We start from the raw sequence: 11,147 nt of genomic DNA, 5'->3' as shown, positions 1-11,147 counted from the left end.
ACCCAAGGTTCAGGACCCGATCCGGACCAAACGGTTTTCACAGTCTGAATACACCCTTAGATTTGCTGAGACTGCTTGTCATGTTGAACAGAGTGATATAAATGAAAGAACATTTCTCTAAACTATGTTCATGGAAATTCTGTTCTTTGGAGTTCATCTTGGTGAACATTTGTCCTGCTGCATCCTTCATGCTTCATGTACAAAAACACAGAACAAAAAACATAAAGTAGTTAAAAGAATGTTTTGTGGTGAACAAACAAACAAACACAAAAATACATGTGTTGTCATGAACTTCAATTTTTAATTTGTTTTAAAAGGCCTGTTGAGTATGAAATCAGTTTGTAAATTTGTTGACATTTGTTCATTCTCTATTCTGTAAAAATAAAATCTTAGTCTGGATTTATACCTAAATAACTAGATTAATATGTTTGTTTTTCCACTTTTGAAAAATATTTTTTCCGTTATAATAAAGTAAGTTGTTGGAAGATGTCTTTATGTTCCTGCCAAAAACTGATGAGTAAAAATAAATTCCTCTTTATGATCGTTGCCTTGCTTTGTCTTCCCTCCTTAGGTGTAGTTTTTTACACATTACTGCTGCAGTCTGAAATCATGTTATGTTTGCACTGCAATGTGTTCTGATGATGTTTCCTCAGTTTTAAACCTAGTCAAATCCTAATGTACATTTCCTTTTAAAAAATTTAAGACATTTATTTTATGATGTAATAAATGGGCATTCAGATTTATTGATTGGGACGCTGTAATTGACCTCTTCGTGTTTTGATGGAGCCAATAAATTATTACACGTCACCCACTTTGCTCTGGTGACATGTGCATGTATTATTTTTTAAGAAAAAGATGATGAAATTAGGGATGCTCTTAAAACATCTTTTCATTCTTTTGTCAGTTTGACACACGTGGACTCTTCGTAAATGCCATTATTTTGTGTGTGATTAATCCTTTTCTTTTATAGCTAAAAGTTTAAATATGCTAAAAAAATACTTCAAATACTATTGAAATGTTGCAGTTTCAAGCTGATTTAATTATACTGAACACATGCGTGCCCTTATTTAAGGCAATAGCCTTCATTAAGTAAGCATTTTGTAAATTAATGACAGTGACTTATAACATTAGTGGGCAAATTAGCTTTGTAAGCAGCTCTCTGTTTTGCCGCACATCATTTTTTGACCAGCTTCGTGGTACACAGAGAAACGCTGCCCTTTTCATATCTCATTACAGATTTATGTAAATAATTTCCTAATTTTGTTAAAGCGTGTCTTTGTATTTTCAAGGTGAAAATGGAGATTGTGTTTCCCAAAACACAGACACACACACACTTATATTTAAAGGTAAAATTATGACCACAATCTCCTAGGTCAAAGATTTTAGAAGTTTCTTTAACGAAACTAAAAATATACAGTTTTTTCCATTTTGCATGTCCTTTGAGCAGTGAGGTCATCAGACATTTTCCGTGCTGTGAAGAGTTTCAAAACAACATGGGGAAGAGTGCTGGGTGCAAATCAACCTTGAAAGCACAACCCGGAAACAAAATAAAAGTAAAAAGGAGTTACAAGGTGCTTATAATCTATTGTAGACTTTAAAATAAGATCTCAGTAGTGTGTTGCTGAATCAGGATATACATGATTTCTAGTAATGCTGTGTGTTTATATATTTTGTCTCATTTTGTTTGATGTAAACATTGAAATAGGGCTAAACACAGAGATCTTATCTTGATGATGGACATGATGGTTCCAAACATCCTGCACAGAACTGATTCAATAAGGACTGATGTAAAGTCCCACTCCGATCATTTTTTGATCTATTTTCAAAGTGTTCCCAGTTGTCTTTGAATTATGAATATGCAGTTTATAGCCGAAAAAAATGTGTTGTTCTTAGGACATAGTTTCTGCAGAATGGCAGTAGTTCATACAGTTTTGAGCCAGATGTCAGCTCAGACGAGGAAAAACAAAGACTGACATGGATCTAGTTGTCTATAAGTGGATGCATCAGAATGGAGTGGAGCAGGGAGCTTGTGGTCTGCCGATTGTAGTTTGTACGACACAGCTACAAGCTTTTTCCAACTGCTCTTTTTCATCCGCTCCTGATTCGCCACGATTTGAATAAAGAAATACTAAGAGATGCAATTACAAGCTTAATATTCTTCTTATATTATGAAAAAATGCCACAAGAACATGTTAAAAAACCAAAAACACTATTTTCATTGGAGTGGTTCTTTAAGTGAGTTATTTTTAAAGTAGTTTTACGTCTTACATCTTTATTAAATATGATCCTGTCTCAGCTGCTTGAGCCTGCAGGGGACACTAAAACATGCCTGTTCAGCATTGTCAGGTTATCATCAAAAACTCCAAGATGAGTTTATTCAAAGTCTAAATCTGACCTCTGTGTGTCCAAACTTCTGTTTCCATGCCTTCAAGTCGCATGCCTGGATGATGTGGAAAGGTCAGCTTTCCCACTTCTCCGCGCTGTTTGTCCTTTTCCAGATTACCAGCATGCGTGAACATATCCACAGACCCGCTGACATTCTATGTTCATGCCATTCATGCATGAAATGGAGAAAGTCCACATGAATTCCACATGGATTCTGAGTCAACAACCCAGTGTCTCAGCAAGTATAAAAACTGTTGATGGTTCAAAAACTACTTTCCCTAAACATTTTAAAAACTAGAGGTTACTTTGTCAATGCTTCATAAGGAGTTGCATGAGTTTTGTGATTTTGGCTCACACACTTGTGCAGTGGCTCCAGCTTCAACGTTGAAGCTTTTAGCAACCACCAACATACCCTTATGTTTTTCAAAGGCTCACCCAAATTCAAAGTGTGAAGCTGTTCAGTGACCTGTGAAGTCTGTAAGTGTCTTATCACTTCAGAGCGGTAAATCTGATGTGTCTGTTAAGTTTTATGAATGACCTCTGTGGTGTGTGAGTGCTTCTGCTGTGTCAGGATCTCAGAGTGCTGTCAAAGTGAGGAGAACTGCCACAGGGTTTAACCCTTCCGCATTGATCCCCCAGGTTGCTCAGGGCTGCCACCTAATTCTCCAATTTTCAGCTGTTAGAGATAGAATTGGAATAATAAACAGCTGAACCTCCCACTAATAATCCCGCTGACCCACACCAACCTCCCTGCCTGTCTCTCTCTCTCTCACACACATAATCTTTGTCCCTCCTCCACTGCTCAGTCAGTCCTTTTTAAGACAACTGGACCTGGGGTAAAATTTCTCTTGCTGCCCCTAATTTTGGCCGAAGCCCCAGCAATCCCTCCTCGGGGTAAATTAGACAACGTCTTGGATGCCTGGAAATGATTAACGCGACAAAAAAAAACGTCCAATCATGGATAGAAACAAATGCAAAACCTTTGGCTAATTAAAGTGATTGTATGTCCTGTTGAATATAAACTCTCAACCCTGATGTTTGCTCTATTTATAGTCGTCTAATTTAAAAATAAAGACCAAATTGTCTTTGGATGCACCATCTCACAAGATAATTTACCATACTTTTTTATGTTTTTATTTATGTTATTTGTATTTAACCTTTATTTTACCAGGAAGTCCCTTTGAGATAAAATCTCTTTTTCAAGGGAGACCTGTGCCGAAAGGCACCACCACAATAAAAAACACACAGTTAAAACAATAAATTAGACATACCGGTAAATATAATTAAAATGAACAGTATTACAATTATAATGTATTTTTATAGATGTCATAAATTTAGTTCATGTTTGCAAATGTGAAATTAAGTTGAAATTCCCATTTTTTATCTAAGTCAGCTATGTGAAAAAGTCACTTCTTTTTCAATCTTCTCTATCAGTAAAAAAAAGTCATCTAGATGCTGTTCAAAGCCAGTAAAGTTTGTCCAGCATCTCCTGGCCTTCTAAAAAGTGGAGGCTTTAATTTAACAGGTTAGATTTTCACAATGTTTTTCATGAAGACTGTTGTCTGAGCAAAAAGTCCACTACTTCTCCTATACTGCAGTAACTGAATCTTAAGAAAATACAAATAAAAAAGACCTGTGTTTCAACAAAAACTGTCTTACTTCGTCTTGAAAGAAAAATATTCTTGTCAAGAAAGTTTTTTACTGGTAAAATGTTTTTAGCTCGAAAAAACTAGAATTTTCTTTTTCTTGAAATGAAAATTCTAAATACGATTATTGTTCTTATCTCAGGTTTTGTAGTTTGTAGTTAGAGCTTCATGATTTAATGTTCCATGTCATGAATGAAACTGGATTCAAATGCAATCTGGCAGTTTCCAGTGATTCCCCTGGGAATACATGAGAATGGGGCGACGACACAACAGAAGATGAGTGGGATGATCCAAACACATTTTAGATTGATTGTTCAGCTTTTGCTTTGGTTAAATCCTTTTTTGAGGGAGTTTTGAGTGTTTAAGTTAAACTGTTAAAAACAGTTTAATCAACAATCACAGTATGAAGTTCCTGACTTATCAAACTATGACTGCATGCAGGAGCTCTCATCTGTCTTTATCCTGTAGCTTAAAGACCCACTCCATGAAAATCGTGTTTTGGGTATTTTAACTTTGACATTTTTCTCCTGATGGAGGATATTCATAAACAAAGCTAAGATTAAAACTGTGTTTCTGAGTATTTCTTTATTTAGCTAATAAAGAAAATTAAAAAAAATACAGTTTGAAAGACCTCGTAGTTGTTGGGTGAACTACAATCGGAGGGCCACAACCTCCCTGCTCTACTCCATTCTGACCCATCTACTTGTAGCCGACCACATACATGTATATATTTGTTTTTCTCGTTTGAGCTGGCATCTGGTTCAAAAATTGATTGGCTTGATGGCTCAGATATTTCTCGCCATTTTTGTTGCACTCACTGCCAATCTTGTGTTGGGGTTGGGGGGGGCTATATGTTAGCGGGAGAGAATATAAACTAAGTGATGTTGGAAAATGAGGGCAGGCCTACTCCCCACCAAAAGTCCCGCCCACAACTCAGAGGTGAATTTCTAATAAACTACTGCCGCTCTGAAGAAACTATGTCCCAGAAAACGCTACTGAATTTTTTGGTTTTAGCAAAAAACAGCATAATCATAACTAAAAGACCCCTGGGAACGCTTTGAAAATAGATCAAATGATGATTGTAGTGGGAATCTAAAACTACTTCACTACCTGTTTTTTTCATTTTGCCTGATGCAAACATCATCACAACCCTGATTAATCATTGCAAAACACAGGCAAACAGGCCGCTGAATGGAGCTGTTGAGCTTACATAAACTAGAATATCAGATTAAACATCACTGTGTTGACCTGAACTCTTTTTAAGGGACATTTTTCAGCTATTGTAGCTCGTTTGTCTGCTTCCCATGTCTTTTGTTGACTGTAAACCCTAATGTACCGATGTTGCCCCTGAGCCTCTTTTGCCCAGGTACGCCCTGCATTAAATCATCTTTGAGGACCTGGCCTGTCACCGGTGTTCAGGCACATTTTCATTTATGATTGTAAGTAGATTACAGCCTGTCAGACTCACTTGTGATATAAGAAGTTGGCTGTTCTGGCAGAACGAGATCATTGAAACTGTCTTTCACTCTTGTTTTTCTTAGTTTTCGGCTCTCTTTGACTCCTGAGGCCCTGAGGTCTTTGTGCTGCAGTAGTGCTGGGCTCAGCATGCTGCCTGCGTCCACACACTGCTGCCTCAGCACTAATAAGGCAAAAGAGTGATAGAGAGAGCGCCAGTTGTCTGCTTTCAACATCCCTACTCAACCGTGCCCTCATCTAACCCCCCCACAGAGACGCCATTAGCGAATCTGTTGAAGATCCCATATTAGGGAAAACATCAAGGATTCTAATTGTGGTTCTGAACTGGGACTCACTGGGTGTGTTAAGTTTTCTATCTTCGCTAATGAGTTGTGGAATTTCCTTCAGTGGCTTTATTGCCCTACATTCTGTTTTAAGCCATGTCACTGACTATTGGAGCATTTCCTAAAATAGCTCAAACCACATGTCTTCCATCAGATTAAACACATTATTTGCATCCTACTTCATATTTAGTTCATTAATTTTTAATAAACAAATTAATCAAAAATATTTAATTGAAATTTTGGGAAAATATTAAACTCGTATGACAAAAACAGATGTGACGGATTTTAAAATTACTCAAAACTAATAAAGTAGTAGTCTGTGTTACCTTATTGTTTTTACATAAGGCTAGCTGCTTTTTATGTCTGTTGAATGGATTGATTGTGTTATTTAAATTTTATACATAGAACTTTATACATTGTAATCCTTTTTTCTGGTAATATTTTTTGCAATTTCTGTTACTGAGATGGTTCCTATGTCATGCTTGTTAATGATGCTTATAAAACTAGTGATAATACTAAATAAAATCAACATTGCACTTGGCTAACTCTGCACTGGTGTCATGTGAAAAAGTGAGGGAAATGCTCTGGAGACCTGACATTTGATCACTCTATTTCCAGCCAGCCGGCTGACGCTGAGTGTCTAACATCTTTGCGTATATTTAGCTTGTGTGTATGTAATTGGTATACTTGTGTGACAGGGCAAAATGGAAGCCTGACTCGATAACTGGCTCTGTGTAACAGGAGGAGATGACTGAGCCATTTGGCCCACAGTGTGGAGCTTAAAACAGCCTGACAGCTGCGTGTCAAAAGCCAGTAAATGAAACCGAAAGAGCAAATAATCATGAGGATTCTACAACCTAAGGGTGACGTAAATACAAGATCTGCTGTCATATAGCAACAATTTGATTCACTTAATGGTACAAAGACCTTTAATTTCTAATTTTTTTCTTTTACCCTTCTTCTGTTTTTAACTTAACTTTTCTTTAGTCTTATTTTTATTCATTTGTCATTTTGGTAACTCAAAGTAGCTTTAAATGTTTATCCTCCCTCTTCTGTGCAGCTTCACTATAGAGGCTGCATTTCTGTGAAGTCAAAAACAGACTTTGCAAGGCCTTTGTAACACTGATTTTGTTTGTCATTGTAAGTGACAATCTTGTCCTGGTTCACAATATATATCTTCTTTACAGTCTTAGGATTCTTTACAGATTTGCCAACATTTCTCTTTAAAATACTCTACAATGGATTCATGTTAAAAATATGTTTTCAATTCAATTCAATTAAATTGTATTTATATAGTCAAAAGCACAACAACACGTCTCAATTTGTACCGGTAATTGTGAAGTAAAAATAAAATCATGAGGATCATGAATACACAGAGTTATTGGGAAAATTCTAAATTGAACTAACTAAACAGACTAAACTGAACTGGGCCCGGACCCTCCTTCGTGGAGGGTCTGAGCAGGGATGAGATTGAGATTTTTCACTTTAAAAAAGCTGCAACAAACTGTAGAAAAAAACAAAACACTTATTGTCACTTGGCTGGGAAAAATCAAGACACCGATTAAAAAAATAAATAAAAAAGATTGGTGTCAATTGTCACTTTAAAGCACATGGAAATTACATTTTAAAGAGTGTAAGTGGGGGTATATTTTAATGAACCTCCTGTAAAGTTTTGGCTTCTGCTGCTTGTTTCTTACCCATAATTTCAGATGCTCACATTTTTCCCGGAGTAGTCAAAATGGTTTTTCATTTGTTGCAAAAGAAAATTGTCATAAATTTCTTTGATGTTTTGGCTTAAAATTTGTGCAAAAACTCCGGTTTAAATTACGACTAATCTAAGAAAAATAAATATTTTTGGTATTTTAAAAACATTTTTTTGCTTAACATTATTTTGATGCTAAATTGAGAATCTGAAGAAATTAAAAACTCTTGTTCTAAGAACCCTATTAGAAAAATATTTTGACTTTTTTTAAATCCCATTTTGTGTCATTTGTTTAGTTTTTGTTAAAGAAATCATGCCTATAAAGGAATCTGAAAGCCTTGGGCTAGTTCATAAGTAACCTAAACAACATTTTCCTACTTGTTAAAACTGGAGGAACATTGCTTTAAGTGCAATCCTGCATCAAACTGGTTCTCTGTTTTGTAAAATTGATCTGATCTGAAGCTTAAGATACTTTCTGACATAAAACCATCTTACGGTGGCCGTGAAATCCAAATGACACCAACAAATCACTCAATGCAAATAACATATTAAAGTTCACAACAACAATTAAAACAAATAATAAAAACCATGTCATATTTTAAAAATCAAAACAAAATGTCAGAAACAAAAGCGGAACTTCACAAAATTAAAATGAAATGAAAATAAAACTTTTTTGGAAAACAAACGTAATTTCTGGAAATTACAACAAAATTAAGCAAAAAAGGAACTGCCGCTTTCTTTAACCTTCTGCTATCTTAGATGACCCCACCCTTACATTGACGTGTTCTCCCTACCATGACAAAGGTGGATAAAGGTGGAAAGATTTCATGTAATCCATGGACACCAGTGAAGATCACAAATCATTGAAGAAAAAAGGTTCAGCGCACTGTCTAGTGGGTCTAGATGACCCAACTCCCAATGTTAAAGTGCCTAGGATAGCCCAGGGTGTTGAAACTGGACGAGCATAGAGGATCTTTTTTTTTCTTTAGCTACTGTTTACTAGAGCTTGTCTGCCACCTACAGTTGAAAGAGACTTGCTGCGAAATGTCAAAGCGGTGCAAATCTTGCAAATCTCACAAAGCTGCAGGCTTTTATTCTCACAGCTCTATTCTGATATATGAAAGACTTGGTGACTTGAAAGACTTGGTGTCATAGAATTTCAGGGATTCCTGATTCCTGGATTCCACGGAGCAAGCCTGGGCTTGCTCCGTGGGGGGGGGGGGCGACGCTTTCTGGCTCCTCTCTCTCTCTGTGTGGGGTGGGTGGTGCCGGGCCTGGGGTGTTGGCGCCTCCGGGGGTGGGGCCCCTGGGCTGGGTGGCCCTGGCCCCTTTGCTGGGGGGGGGGGGGGGGGGGGGGGGGGGGCTGGGGGACGGCTGTTTGACCACCGGGGGACAGTCTACCAGCTGTCCCCAACTTACCCCCTTCCTCATATAACCTCATATTTGGGTGAGGGGGTGGGGGGTCTAGCCTGCGATGCGCCTTGGGGGGGGGCTACTTGGCAGTGGCCCCCCTTCTATAGTTGCCGTATGGAGTGGGCCCCCCCTCTTTCGGTTTTATTTGCACCTTAGACATGTAGGGTCCATGGTAGGGGGGGTGCTTGGACATCACTGCAAGCAAGCAGCAGATGTCCTCCTGGCACCCTACCCGCCAATTTTAACCGCACCTTAGACATTTAGGGCCCCTTGGTGTGGAGGGTGAGGGGACATCACTGTGAGTAATCAGGAGATGTCCCCTTAGTGCCCTACTCGCCAATTTTAACTGCACCCCCCTTAGTACACACACCCCTCCCCCTTCAATATATACATTCAAACATAAACACACACACATGCACACAAACACCCTCTCAAACACCCATACACGCACACACATTTTACAAGGAAGGTAGGACCTGGGTCCATCTGTCCCCTACCCCTTCCCTGGTGGGGGGGTGCGGGCCCATTGGCGATGGCGGCCGTGTCCCTTGGGTGCCGGCTCCCTGGGCCCGGCGGTGCTCTCTCCGCACGGTGAGGGGGTTCATATTACACCTGAGCCGGGGGTGTTCGTGTCCCTGGGGGGTGGGTCCTGGTCCTTGCCCCTGGGCGCTGGGCCCCGCCAAACTTCCAACATGGCCGAGCCTGGTCGGGCCATATTTATAACACCCCTTGTGGGCCGCCCTTTTTTCCCCGGGGTTCCCCCCTCCCCGGCGGGGGCGGCGGGCCCCTGCCTTGCTCCTACCTGGACCAACCGTGGGCCGGGTGGGTGGCTGCCTGGAGTGCGGAGCGGGTCTCCCTTGGGTACCTGGCTCGTACCTGGGGTCGGGGCGGGGGGATGCCCGGAACTCCTGGGTGGTGGTGGGGTGCTCGTCTGGGGCTGTGGGCGTCCCTCTCCGGTGGGGCCCTGCGTTGGGCTCTTCCGGCGCGGCGGGGGGGCTGCTTTCCTGGCTGGGCTGGGGGGGCGCTCTCTTTCCCTCCGCGCCTCCCTGCTCTCTGGCTCTGGGGGCCTCGCGGCGGTCCTGCTGGCCCTGGCCTGGGTGGCGGTCTTGGTCGCCCGGGGGGCGGTTGTTCCCTGCCTGTTCCCGTATGGCGTTGGGGGAATTCCGGCTGCGGCTGCCGCTGCTGCTGCGGCGGGGGTCTGGGTGTGGGGGTGGCTGGGCGCTTCTCCTCCTTCTTTTCACATTCCACCATCCATTTTAGAAGAACATAAACACTCACTTGAGGACAGGTATTAGCTCACCTTTGCACTAATAGTTTGCATGATTGAATGAATGAAAGATTTCACACGTTCGTGAACACTATCTGTTTTGTGTACATGTTGACATGTGGACATTTTTGCAGCTAGCAGGTGTGTTGATAATATTTGAGTGTGTGTGAACAGGCCCCGCCCTTTTTGTACTACATTTGAACCTTACCGTAGTGATAAACAACCAGTAAACCTGTCTGCTCTATGCTGCTTCATGGTCTTACCCCCCTTCCCCTCCTATTATCACCCTCCTACCCCCCCCTCTCTCTAACGTCCCTCTCTCTTCTTCCCCTCTTTCCTTTTCCGTCCGGTCCAACACCAAAGATATTCAAACATGATTGAAATTAATAAAGTTTGGCCTCAATTACAAAAGGGGTTTATTCAGACATACCTTTGGTTTGTCTGAAGATTAATAACCCCTCTTGTTAAAATAAAATATGTCCAACACAAGAGGCCCTCAGCTCTCATCTGTTTGCCTAGCTGTTGGACACGACAAGTTAAAAAAAAAAAAAAAAAAAAAAAAAAAAAAAAAAAACGAACCCGAGGCGTTTTTTTTTTTTTGACGCTTTGACGCGTGGCGTTTTTTCGCGTCGGTGTGCACACTCTCATTGGTGCCCTTTGTTTAGTCACGAGGCGTTAAACTCGTCCCGGTGTGAACGGGCCTTAAGACTTGAGAGGTGCTAAAGGCAGACACATCATCATATCTGGGAAGGATGGCCTCTTAATATCTTTCATATTTTTGAAACACTGGTGGTGTTTTTTTATGAACATCAGAACCACTTCAACATTTGCCAAATTGGATTTCTCTGGGTGGTTCTCAGGGTGTCTGTAACAAATGGTTCTGTTGTACTTTTGCAGAAGTTGGAATGAGCTGCACAAAACGTCCGTGAAAATTT

Source organism: Oryzias latipes, chromosome 7 (genome assembly GCF_053564925.1).
Source record: "Oryzias latipes strain Hd-rR chromosome 7, Olatipes_Hd-rR_3.1".
Classification (NCBI taxonomy): Eukaryota; Metazoa; Chordata; class Actinopteri; order Beloniformes; family Adrianichthyidae; genus Oryzias; species Oryzias latipes.
Note: the sequence above shows the minus strand (reverse complement) of the source record.